The sequence below is a fragment of the Lithobates pipiens genome, unplaced genomic scaffold (assembly GCF_037356315.1).
Source record: "Lithobates pipiens isolate NorthernLeopardFrog02 unplaced genomic scaffold, aLitPip1_a1.2 Scaffold_23, whole genome shotgun sequence".
NCBI lineage: Eukaryota > Metazoa > Chordata > Amphibia > Anura > Ranidae > Lithobates > Lithobates pipiens.
This window is the reverse complement of record NW_027507785.1, coordinates 259859121-259870960: the sequence shown is the minus strand read 5'-3', so window position 1 is coordinate 259870960 and position 11840 is coordinate 259859121. Positions and strand designations below refer to the sequence as shown.

At 43.4% G+C, this 11840-nt stretch overlaps 1 long non-coding RNA gene across 1 annotated transcript; it reads left to right on the top strand.

Annotated features, from left to right (window-relative positions):
• The first annotated feature begins 467 nt into the window (after window positions 1–467).
• Window positions 468–10680, top strand: LOC143927037 (uncharacterized). The gene is made up of 2 exons (XR_013262218.1): window positions 468–560; window positions 9672–10680. It is a non-coding gene; the product is annotated as an uncharacterized LOC143927037 (long non-coding RNA).
• Window positions 10681–11840: the final 1160 nt, after the last annotated feature.

The following is an 11840-nucleotide window of genomic DNA, read 5'->3' as shown; positions in this document are numbered from 1 at the left end:
TGGGAAACAGAAGTAACATTCCCCACCTTAGCAGGAAAGCGACAATCTGTAACTTGTGGCAGGTAACATGGCAAGTGGACAATCCGCAACTTGTGGCAAGTGGACAATCTGCAACGGGTGGCAGGTGAGGTGGCAAGTGGACAATTTGCAACTTGTGGCAGGTGACGTGGCAAGTGGACAACCCACAATGTGTGGCAGGTGATTGTGGACAACTTGCAACGTGTGGCAGGTGACATGGCAGGTGGACAATCTGCAATATGTGGCAGGAGACGTGGCAAGTGGACAATCCACAACGGGTGGCAGGTGACATGGCAATTGAACAATCTGCAATGGGTGGCAGGTGACGTGGCAAGTGGACAATCCGTAATGTTTGGCAGGTGATAGTGGACAATTTGCAACGTGTGGCAGGTGATGGTGGACAATCTGCAACATGTGGCAGGTGACAATCTGCATCTGGTTACAGGTGATGTGGCAAGTGAAAATCCGCAACGTGTGGCAGGTGACAATCTGCATCTGGTGGCAGGTGACACACTCGGGGCTCCCACTGATTCTGCATTATGGTGAGTTGAACGATTTAAATTTTTATAACAACGTAATAATAGAAATAATGTGTTTCAATCATCCTGACACCCTACAACCATGGTGCCATGATGATCGAAGCTCCAACATCAATCATTGCCCTGATAAATTGCCCCCCCCAAAAAAGTATTTTCTGGCAGTGCCCCTCCCGAGATTTGACTCTGGATCCACCCCTGGGTGAGGGTGGGGGGGGGGGGGGCACCATACAACATTTTGCTATGGGGCCCTGTGATGTCTAGTTAGGCCCCTGGTTGTAACCTGACAAAACGTGGACAATTTCCATTGTCAAGGCACTGTATGTAACAGCTCTAAAGTGATGTTGTTCTGAAGGGAACCGATTTATCCCGAAGGTAAAAAAATATGGGTAATGTATATCCCAACAAGGAATATGTGGGTAGACCACTTAACAACCATTGATAGTTGTCAAAGATTGTATGTACAGTTGTGCTCATAAGTTTACATACCCTGGCAGAATTTATGATTTCTTGGCCCTTTTTACAGAGAATATGAATAACACAAACTTTTCTTTCACTCATAGTTAGTGTTTGGCTGAAGCCATTTATTATCAATCAATCGTGTTTACTCTTTTTAAATCATAATGGCAACAGAAACTACCAAAATGATCCTGATCAAAAGTTTACATACCCTGGTGATTTTGGCCTGATAACATGCACACAAGTTGACACAGAGGGGTTTGAATGGCTATTAAAGGTAACCATCCTCACCTGTGATCTGTTTGCTTGTAATTGGTGTGTGTGTATGAAAGGTCAATGAGTTTCTGGACTCCTGACAGACCCTTGCATCTCTCATCGAGTGCTGCACTAATGTTTCTGGATTCTCAGACATGGGGAAAGCAAAAGAATTGTCAAAGGATCTGCGGGAAAAGGTAGTTGAACTGTATAAAACAGGAAAGGGGAAAAAAAAAGAAATCCAAGGAATTGAGAATGCCAATCAGCTGTGTTCAAACTCTAATTAAGAAGTGGAAAATGAGGGGTTCTGTTGAAACCAAACCACGTTCAGGTAGACCAACTAAGATTTCAGCCACAACTGCCAGGAAAATTGTTTGGGATGCAAAGGAAAACCCACAAATAAGTTCAGGTGAAATACAGGACTCTCTGAAAACATGTGGTGAGGCTATTTCAAGATGCACAATAATGAGGCATTGCCAAACAGCACAGAGACAAGCCTCAAACCTTCTGGCACAAAGCCATTTAAATTTAGCTTTTTGGCCACAACCATAAAGGCTACATTTGGAGAGGCGTCAACAAGACCTATGATGAAAGGTACACCATTCCTACTGTGAAACACGGAGGTGGATCGCTGATGTTTTTGGGATGTGTGAGCTACAAAGGCACAGGAAATTTGATCAAAAGTGATGGCAAGATGAATGCAGTATGTTATCAAAAAATACTGGAGGGATTGGCGGGAGGGAATGCGGAAGTGAGAGAGGTGAGGGGAGGGGCCTGACTACGGACCTCTCGTGGGAGATGGCGGAGGCCTCGAGGAACAAGCCGGAGGAGAGCACAGTGAGAGGGTGCTCTGCTCTGGCGTAAAGAACGCACAGCCGCGCCGACCCCCTGCCCCGTCCTCCCCCGCTCGAGCTCCGTCCGAGGTGTGCAATAGACCGGCGGCGGTCCTGCCGGTATAACCTCCCGCTTGGGTGAGAGCAGAGCGGGAACGCTGGAAGAGAAAAGCGTCACGGAGCCCAGGATCAAGGTAGACGGGAGGTAGGATTCCCTTCTGGAGTTAACGGCGCTTCCTTCGGATACCCCCACGAACCCACAACGATCACCGGTCTCCTCCGACAAGGATATAAGGTCAGATCTTTCCTCTCTTGGATTCTGTATTAGATGTGATTGAACATGCCAGTAGAGAAACGGAGAATAAAACAGACAGTACTATGAGATAAGAGAAGCAGTTCTGTTTAAAATCTGAATGGGACAAGGTAGTAACTCTGGCAATATAGACCCTATTTCTAAGAGACAGTAGTGTGAATACAAGAGGGTCTGGATTATCTCATCCGCCTGATGCCTTGATTTGCTCCTTCCCTATTTGTATTGGGCGATTATTGTATGTTTTTGTTAATCTCGCTCCCATGGTATATTGAAGAGATTTAAAAGGGACAGTACTACATACACCATTTTTTCACGAGAATTATAATAAATACGGTAAACAAAGCTTGCAAACCTGAAGGATGGCAGGGATGGAGTAGGAGATATCTCCAGCTCAGGAACTACCTAAGACAAGAGGGGAAGGAGAAGGAAAAGGAACGAAGCGGAGAGTCGGAGGAGAGAAGGAGATATATGTTGGCAGATTGAAGTCGGGATCTAGGAATTTGTATTCAAAGGACACTGGGCTGGTGATATGGTAACCTTGCCCCTTGATAAGGTGGTATAATTACTCCGCATTGGTGGAACAAAAGCAATTAAAAGGGACTGTACCTGTACTTATTTAAATTACCGTAATCAAGATCTCTGAAGTGTAAAAACCTAGAGGGAGTGCGGTAATAGTATAAGAGAAACCCCAGTAAGAGAATCCCTTGAAAGGAAGATCCTGGGAAACCCTGGGGAAAAGAAAGGTAAAGGAGAACATGAAGGGGAAAAACCCTAGAACGAATGAACCTAAAAACTCAAGGGAGAGTTTGAACTCCAGCTCTATACAAAAATATTTAAGAGAAACAAGTCAAAAAAGCCCGGGACTCGAGGGAAATCAAAGAGGGGCGAGGGAGCGGAGGAAGGAGGTTGGAAAATTAGAAGGTGCAAGGGGTGACTCCTTTGGAGAAGAAGAAGATCAGGAGAGTGGAATAAGGCAGGAAGGGAGTCCCTCTCAGATACCCACAAAGGGGGAAATACAGGAAATGTTCCAGAAATTAGAAAACATAATTAAAGCGGAGATTTTAACTGTAAGGAAGGATATGGGGCATTTACTGAAGAGAGTGGAGGAAATGGAGGAACAAACAGGAAGACAGGCCAGGGAAATACTGGAATTAAAAACACAAGTAAAGAAAACGCAGGAAGCACATAGAGAGATCCGATACAAGATGGAGGAACAGGAAAATCAAAATCGAAGACAAAATCTGAGAATTAGATCACTGCCAGAACAACAGGGAGAAGAGCTGGGTGTAAAAATCGGAAAGATATTTAATCCCTTACTGGGAAAAGAAGAAGGGACAGTGTTAAAGCTAGAACGTGCGCTGAGAATAAGGAAACCTCAAGGGTTGAGGGAAGAGGTCCCGAGGGATGTAATAATAAAGTTCCAGATATATGAAGAAAAGGCTAAGATCTGGAGTAAGCTCAGAGGCCTATCCCCAATTCAATACGAAGGATCAACACTACAGGTCTTTCAGGACCTGGCACCGGGAACGCTGGCACGCAGAAGAAGGCTAAAGCCTTTATTGGACCAACTGAGAAGTGCAAACATAAAATATAGCTGGGGCTTCCCAGCAGCGCTTGTAGTGCAAAAGGAGGGGAGGACGTCCAAACTTAAAACCTTGGACGAAATAGAGGACTTTTGTACCAAAATAGGAATTCCAATCCCCCTGATCCCATTAGATCCCTGGGAAGTGTAGGGACTGTGAAGTAAGGGACGGGGGAATAGTATGCTCTGAGCAGACGGTTAACTGTTTTTTCTTTTCCTTTTTTCTCTTTTTTGATCCTCCCGATGTTAATTTGATGTTGGGGCGAGGGGGGGGGGGAGGGACGGCTGGGGGGAGAGGAGGGGGATCGGGGCCCATGGGGAGGCGGGAGGAGAGGAAACGCAGTCAAGGTCATACCCTAGGAGATCGGGCTAGCAGAAGGAGTAAAACTCTTCATGCAAAGCAGAGGCCTGGATTGGGCCGAGAGGGGGGGAGGAGGGGGGGATAGGGGGGGGGAGAGGTTCCTGGCAGGAGAGGGGAAGGGGGTATGTAATGGATAATAAGGAAGAAAAAAGAGGGGGTTATATGGTGAGGTATAAGGTGCAGAACAAACTTGCCCAGAGAAGGATAGGATGGCCGAGATAAAGTTTGTGTCATATAATGTCAAGGGTTTGAAAAGAGATTTAAACTTTTAAAAGAACTCCAACAATATAAAGCTGAAATAATCTTCCTACAAGAGACTCACTTAACACAAGACACAAATGTGAAAATTTACTCCGAAAAATATTCAAATTGGATCTATGGAGATTCACCAATCAGGAGGGCCAAGGGGGTGGCAATTGGGTTTGAGAAGGATATAAAATACGAGGTGTCCGATAGGCTGACCGACCCAGAGGGGCGATATCTATTCTTAAATGGGAAAATAGGGGATAGAAAGATCACCCTAGCCAATATATACTGCCCAAATAAAAATCCAGAGAGATATATGACACAAATATTGGGGAGACTCGCGGAGTTTAAGAAAGGTGATTTAATAGTGGCAGGGGATCTTAATTTTTGCTTGGATCCAGCCTTAGATAGTACGTCCGGTGCAAGGGGGAAGAGCGTGAGAAGTATAAAAAAAGCGAGGCTTCAGCTGAAGCGAAGCCAATTGACAGATGTATGGAGGATACAGCATGAAAAAATAAAAGATTACACGTTTTTTTCCCCAGTGCATGGGACGTACACTAGGCTGGACTATATCCTGGTCGAACATAGGCTATTGGAGTCAGTTATAGAAACAAAAATAGAAATAGCAACTTTCTCGGATCATTCCCCTGTGGCCATGAAGCTGAGGATACCCGGGATACAGAGACGCCCCTTTTCATGGAAGTTAAATGAGGAGCTCCTTTGGGATAAGAAAACGGCAGGAAAGATACAGAAAGAGATAGAGTTCTATTTCAGGACAAATGATACAGGGGAGGTGCCGGGTGCTGCCCTCTGGGAGGGCCATAAGGCTTATATTAGGGGTGCCCTCATCTCCATAGGGACCAGGAAAAAAAAGGAAAGAAAAGAAGAGAAGGAGAAGTTAATGAGAGAGGTCCTTAGTCTGGAACAGGAGCATAAAAAGCAAGGGGGCCAACAACAAGAGACCTTCTACCGATTGATTAACAAGAAAGAGGAACTTAACCACTTCAATACAGGGCACTTTCACCCCCTTCCTTCCCAGCCCAATTTTCAGCTTTCAGCGCTCTAGCGCTTTCAGTGACAATTGCGCGGTCATGCTACACTGTACCCAAATGAAATTGTTATCATTTTGTTCGCACAAATAGAGCTTTATTTTGGTGTTATTTATTCACGACTCAGTTTTTTTTTTTTTGCGATATAAGCGCAAAAAAAGCGGAAATTTGGGAAAAAAACAATATTTTCTTTTTTCTATTTGAAAAGAAATCCAATAAAATCTAATTTTGTCATAAATTTAAGCCAAAATGTATTCTGCTACATGTTTTTGGTAAAAAAAATTCCGTTAAGTGTATAATAATTGGTTTGTGTGATCACGGACATATGTACGCAAATGATCATGTACATATGTGTGCAGATAATCATTGGGACATGTGATTTTAGTGGGACATATGTGGGGGACATGTTTTTATTATTAGGGACATGTGTTTTTATTATTTGGGGACATGTATGTTTTGGGGACATGTGTGTTTTGGGGACATATGTGGGGACTGTGTTTTCACTGTGTGGTGTGTTGTGTGTTTACACTACACTGATGATCAGTGAGTAAAAAGCTGTGAAAAGCAGCCCATACTCACTGATCATCAGCCGGCTGCAGCGTTCTGCTCTCCTCTTCTCAGCGGTGACTTCCGTGTGAGGAGAGGAGAGCCGATTGCCTAGCAACCGGCTGTTTGTTTACATCACATGACGGCCGTGATTGGACACGGCCGTCATGTGATCAGGAGGGCCAATCACAGAGCCCTCCTGCCGATCTGAGATGTGCCGTGTCCGGGTGACACGAGCACATCGGGATCGCGCCGCTGCGCGGGAGCGCGCGCGCGCGATCCCGCTGCTCCTGAATGACGTTCCTGAAAGTCCTATCAGGAGCAGGCGGCTCCCACCCGGTCGTATATATACATTGGCCGGGTGGGAAGTGGTTAAGGATATATATGAGGAGGAAATGAGAAGGACATCCTTGGGCAGAGTCAGAGAAAGGTATTATGGGGAAAACAAAATAGGAAAAAATCTAGCGAGACAGGTGAAAGGTAAAAGAGGGGTTAACTTTATTGATAAAATAAAGGATAAAAATGGCAAAATGGTACACACCTCCAAGGAAATAGCAGAAGTATTCAAAAACTACTATGAAGCCTTGTATAACGTGGAAAAGAAAGGGGTACAGGGAAAAGGGCAAAAAGAGATAATGAAAGAATTCATGCGAAAAGCCAAAATACCCCGCCTGAATGACGGGGAGAGGGAGGACATGGAGAGCCCCATTACGGAGGATGAAATTTATAAAGCTTTAAAAGAGACAGCCTCGGGGAAAAGCCCGGGCCCAGATGGGTTCGCAATCACGTACTATAAAAGATTCAAGGAGGTCTTAGTCCCCTACTTATGTAAATACATAAATGGAATAGGCACCGAATATGACATGGGGATGGAAACTCTGCGGGCTGTGATCTCTTTGATCCCGAAAGAGGAGAAAGATCAAACACTATGTGGTAATTATAGGCCAATCGCTCTGCTAAATACAGATGTAAAGCTATACGCTAAAGTAATAGCAGCAAGATTAAAAAGAAACATGACAAAATTGATACATCCGGATCAAGTCGGGTTTATTCCGGAGAGAGAAGGCAGGGACAATGGAATAAGGGCACTGCTCCTTATCCAAGCCTTGAAAGACAGTGGGTCCCCAGGTCTATTCCTGTCAATTGACGCTGAAAAAGCCTTTGACAGGGTAGACTGGGGACTCATGCTAGAAACATTAGAAGAGATGGGGGTGGGCCCGAGGATGTTATTTTGGATTGGGGCTCTGTATAAGAATCCACAAGCAACGGTTAGGGTCAATGGAGAATCCTCCACCCTGCTACAAATGGGTAACGGCACCAGACAGGGGTGCCCACTGTCTCCCCTGTTGTTTGCGATTTCCCTTGAACCTTTGCTGGCAGTAATTCGTAATAACCCAGACATTACGGGAATTAGAATAGGGGAAGAGGAGCACAAATTAGCCGCATATGCGGACGATGTGCTCTTCTTTATCACAAACCCCAGGATTACGATCCCGAACCTGTTAAAAACACTGGAAGATTTTGGTCAGATCTCTAATCTAAAAATTAACCTAGGAAAATCCGAAGTCCTAAACATAAATATCGGTAAAATAGAAGAGGAGAGGTTACGAACACAATTTTTCTTTCCCTGGCGCAAAGAAATAAAATATCTGGGGGTCCTCCTGTCGAACACCTTAAGAAAGATATACCTGAAAAACTATATCCCTTTATTAGAGGAAATTAAGAGCGAAATAAATAAAATTTCATCTAGCCCCCTCTCATGGTTAGGTCGGATAAACGTGGTAAAAATGATCTTAGTCCCGAAGATAATTTATAAATTTCAAATGATGCCCCTCGCACTCCCGGCGATCTACTTTACAGTTTTAAGGAAGATAATTTCGAAATTTATATGGCAAAATAAAAAACCGAGAATCTCGTATGCGGTTTTAAGAAGAGGGAAAGAACAGGGAGGAGTGGCAGCACCGGATACAAAAAGATACTACAACGCAGTAGTTTTGTCACGGGTGGTAGAGTGGGCGAAAGAGGTAAATGATAAAAGATGGGTAAGAATAGAAAACACGCTTTCTCAAACACAGTTAGGGAGAATTATTTGGAACCCGCCACAATATAGGACACTGGGATTAAATACACACAAGATTACACGACAAGTTTTTAAACTATGGGATCAAATACACACGCAGAAAAAATGGGGTCATAATTCACCTTTAATTTTTTTGAAAGATAACGCTTATTTTCCACCAGGACAAAGAGAAATAGGGGGAAATTGGATATTAAAAGATAATGCACAATTAAAAGATATTTTAGTAGAAGATAAGTTAAACACTTTTCAAGCACTAAGAGAAGACACAGAGTTAATGAGAATTGATGAATGGCGGTACCTCCAGTTACGGACATTTGTCGCAAAGCTGCCCCATCCCCTACGGAGTAAAGAAGAACTAAGACCTTTAGAACAACTATGTCAGAAGGATAAATTAACAAAAAAAAGAAAAAGTATTGGTCTAATTTATAAAATAATTTCGGGGGGAGACGAACAGGAGGAGCCGTCATTTATTAAAAAATGGGAAAAGGAACTGGGGGTACAATGCAATACTCAAATTAGAAAGAAAATACTAATATTAACTCACTACGCGGGGGGAGGGAGTAAATTGATAGAAACAAATTATAAATGCATAGCAAGATGGTATGCCACCCCTGACAAATTAACTAGGTTCAGAAATGACCAATCGCCGGAGTGTTGGCGAGGATGTAAGTCTATCGGGAGTATGGGCCATATCTGGTGGGACTGTCCCATAATCAAAGAATACTGGAAGAGGATAATTGACTTAGTAAAAGTGGTGACGGGAAAAGTAATTCGATTGGACCCATGGACGGTGCTATTCCATGGGACAGAGGAGACAATAAACCAATATAAAGCATCATTAGTCCCAATTTTACTAGATATTGCAAAAAACCTTATCCCGAGAAAATGGCGAGAGAAAGAAGGGCCCAAAATCCAGGAATGGATTCGTAGGGTATCTGAAGTACAACATATGGAAAGTGGGGAGGGAGGTGATGAGGACTTAGCCACAAAGGAGGAGAGAGATAGGAAGTGGGACCCTTGGGAAGAATTCAAAAAATCATGGCGATATGTGGAGGAAATAACACAGGAATAACATCAGGAAAGGAAAGGCTGAAGTGAGGTTTAAAGTTGTACCCCGAGGGAAAGTAACCAGGAACAGAAGGGGGGGGGGGGTGGGGACAGAGGAGAGCTTAGAGGGATAAGGAGAAGGGGAAGACCAAACGAGAGTTGAAACTGGACGTATCGTGGTAGGAACTGGGGGGGTTTTCCTCTTTTTCTTATACCCACAATAGGACTGAAAGATAGAGGGGTAGGGGGGTGGGGGGAAAATAATGTGAAGAAGCAGGGTGAGGGATGGTAAGGGTTAAACCTAATGGGATAGTACTGGCTAACCTGATGGTATTTTCTTTTTTAGATATGTAAACGAATAAAGCATCTGAATGATAAGACTTATCAAAAAGACAAGCTACAATGATGTGAAGTGAAGACGAGGATTACTAAAATGAACGTTAAGTTGATTGGTTCCTCGCAGATAAATTCGCTGAAGTAGCTTAAAAAGAAAAAAAAAAAAAAAAAAAAAAAAATACTGGAGGAACATTTGCATTCATCAGCCAGGAAGCTGCGCATGGGATGTACTTGGACATTCCAACATGACAATGATCCAAAACACAAGGCCAAGTCGACCTGTCATTGGCTACAGCAGAATAAAGTGTAGGTTCTGGAGTGTCCATCTCAGTCTCCTGACCTCAATATCTATCAGGGCTGGGCTCAGCCTTTCCTTCTCTGAGCTGGCTGCTCAGCTGCCAGCTAATATCTCTCCACAACTACTCAGCTGTTGATATCTTGCCCGTCAGTCCTACCTGTGTAAGCCGTCCAGCCCAGAGGATCTCTGCCTTCGCCTTGGTCAACATCAGAGACTCCTGCGTTCCTGTTTAAAGACTTGCTTGGCTGACATCCCTTCTGGCTCCAGATCCTGCTTGCTGTTCCACTACACTGATTCCTGACTTTCTGGCTTGGCTGATTATCCTTTTTGGTTACCTAACTTTGCCTATGTTTTGATTACGTTTGTTCTATTTACTTTTATTATTAAACTGTACTTCTGTCTCAGTCTGATTTCATGGTTTCTGACAATATCATTGCCACTCTGGGCAGTTCATGCCAGACAAACCAAGAATTTACAGGAACTGGAGGCTTTTTGCCAAGAGGAATGGGCAGCTTTACCATCTGAGAAGATAAAGAGCCTCATCCACAAATACCACAAGCTGTCATTGATGTTAAAGGGGGCAATACACGGTATTAAGAAGTGGGATATGTAAACTTTTTTGATGGGGGTCATGTGGGTAGGTTTCTGTTCTCTTGCCATTATGGTTTAAAAAGCGTGAAACACAGTTGATTGATAATACATGGCTTCAGCCAAATACTAACCATGAGTGAAAGAGAAAAGTTTTTGTGTTGTCATTCATATTCTCTAAAACAATTGCCAAAAATGATAAATTCTGCCAGGCTATGTAAACTTATGAGCGCAACTTTATGTGTACATTCAGTCATATGCAATTCTCACCAATTCTTTGGAGAAGCTCTCTTGGTACCAGTCTGATATGATTGAGAACCTTTTTCCATAGAAATTTTAACAAGACAGTTTGCCAGGTCTTTCCTCACCCTCCCCAAATTGCTCTGGGTTGGGACTAGCGTGGAGAACGTGAACAAGCACAGAAAGAACATGCAGCTAATGTCCTGGCCAAGATTGGAATCAAGTGGTTTAACCACTTGACATCCACGCTATGGCCGAATGACGGCCACAGCACGGATCTGAATTACCAGGAGGCCGTCATATGATGGCCTCCCTTGTGCATGCTCCATGCAGTCACTGAGACTCAGGTGATCACCGATCCGAGTAAGGGGCCGGTCCCGTCCCCTTACCATGTGATCAGCCAATGACAGCTGATTACATGATCAAAACAAAAGCTTGTGATAGTTTTTTTTTTTCCCCTCCTCACCCTGACAGCAGAGGAGAAAAAAAAGCTGATCACCGGCTCATCTTAAAGGGACATTGGTCCCAAAAAGGAAGAGGCAATTATGCCCCATCTATGCCACCTATCAACCAGTGGTGCCAATCAGCACCACCTAAAAGTGCTGCCTATCAGCATAACCGATCAGTGCCCTTCACTGCCACCCATCAGTAGTGCCTCATCAGCGTACATCAATGACGGACAAAAATTACCTGTTTTAAAATTTAAGAACAAAATAAAAAAAATAAAAAAATTGGTCTTTTTACATTTTTTTTTTATTTTTTTTTTAACAAAAAAAAATAAAAATAAAAAAAAATAATAATCGCACAGGTGATCAAATACCACCAAAAGAAAGCTCTATTTGGGGGGGAATAAAATTATAAAAATTTAATTTGGGTACAGTGTTGTATAACTGTGCAATTGTCATTCAAAGTGCATCAGCGCTGAAAGCTGAAAATTGGTCTGGATAGGAGGAGGATAACACCTGTATATTTGTTACAAGTTACCATTTACATAGAATGCCTATGTAAAAAAATAAAAAAAATAAAACCGTGTTAAATTGCTGCTTCCATGTT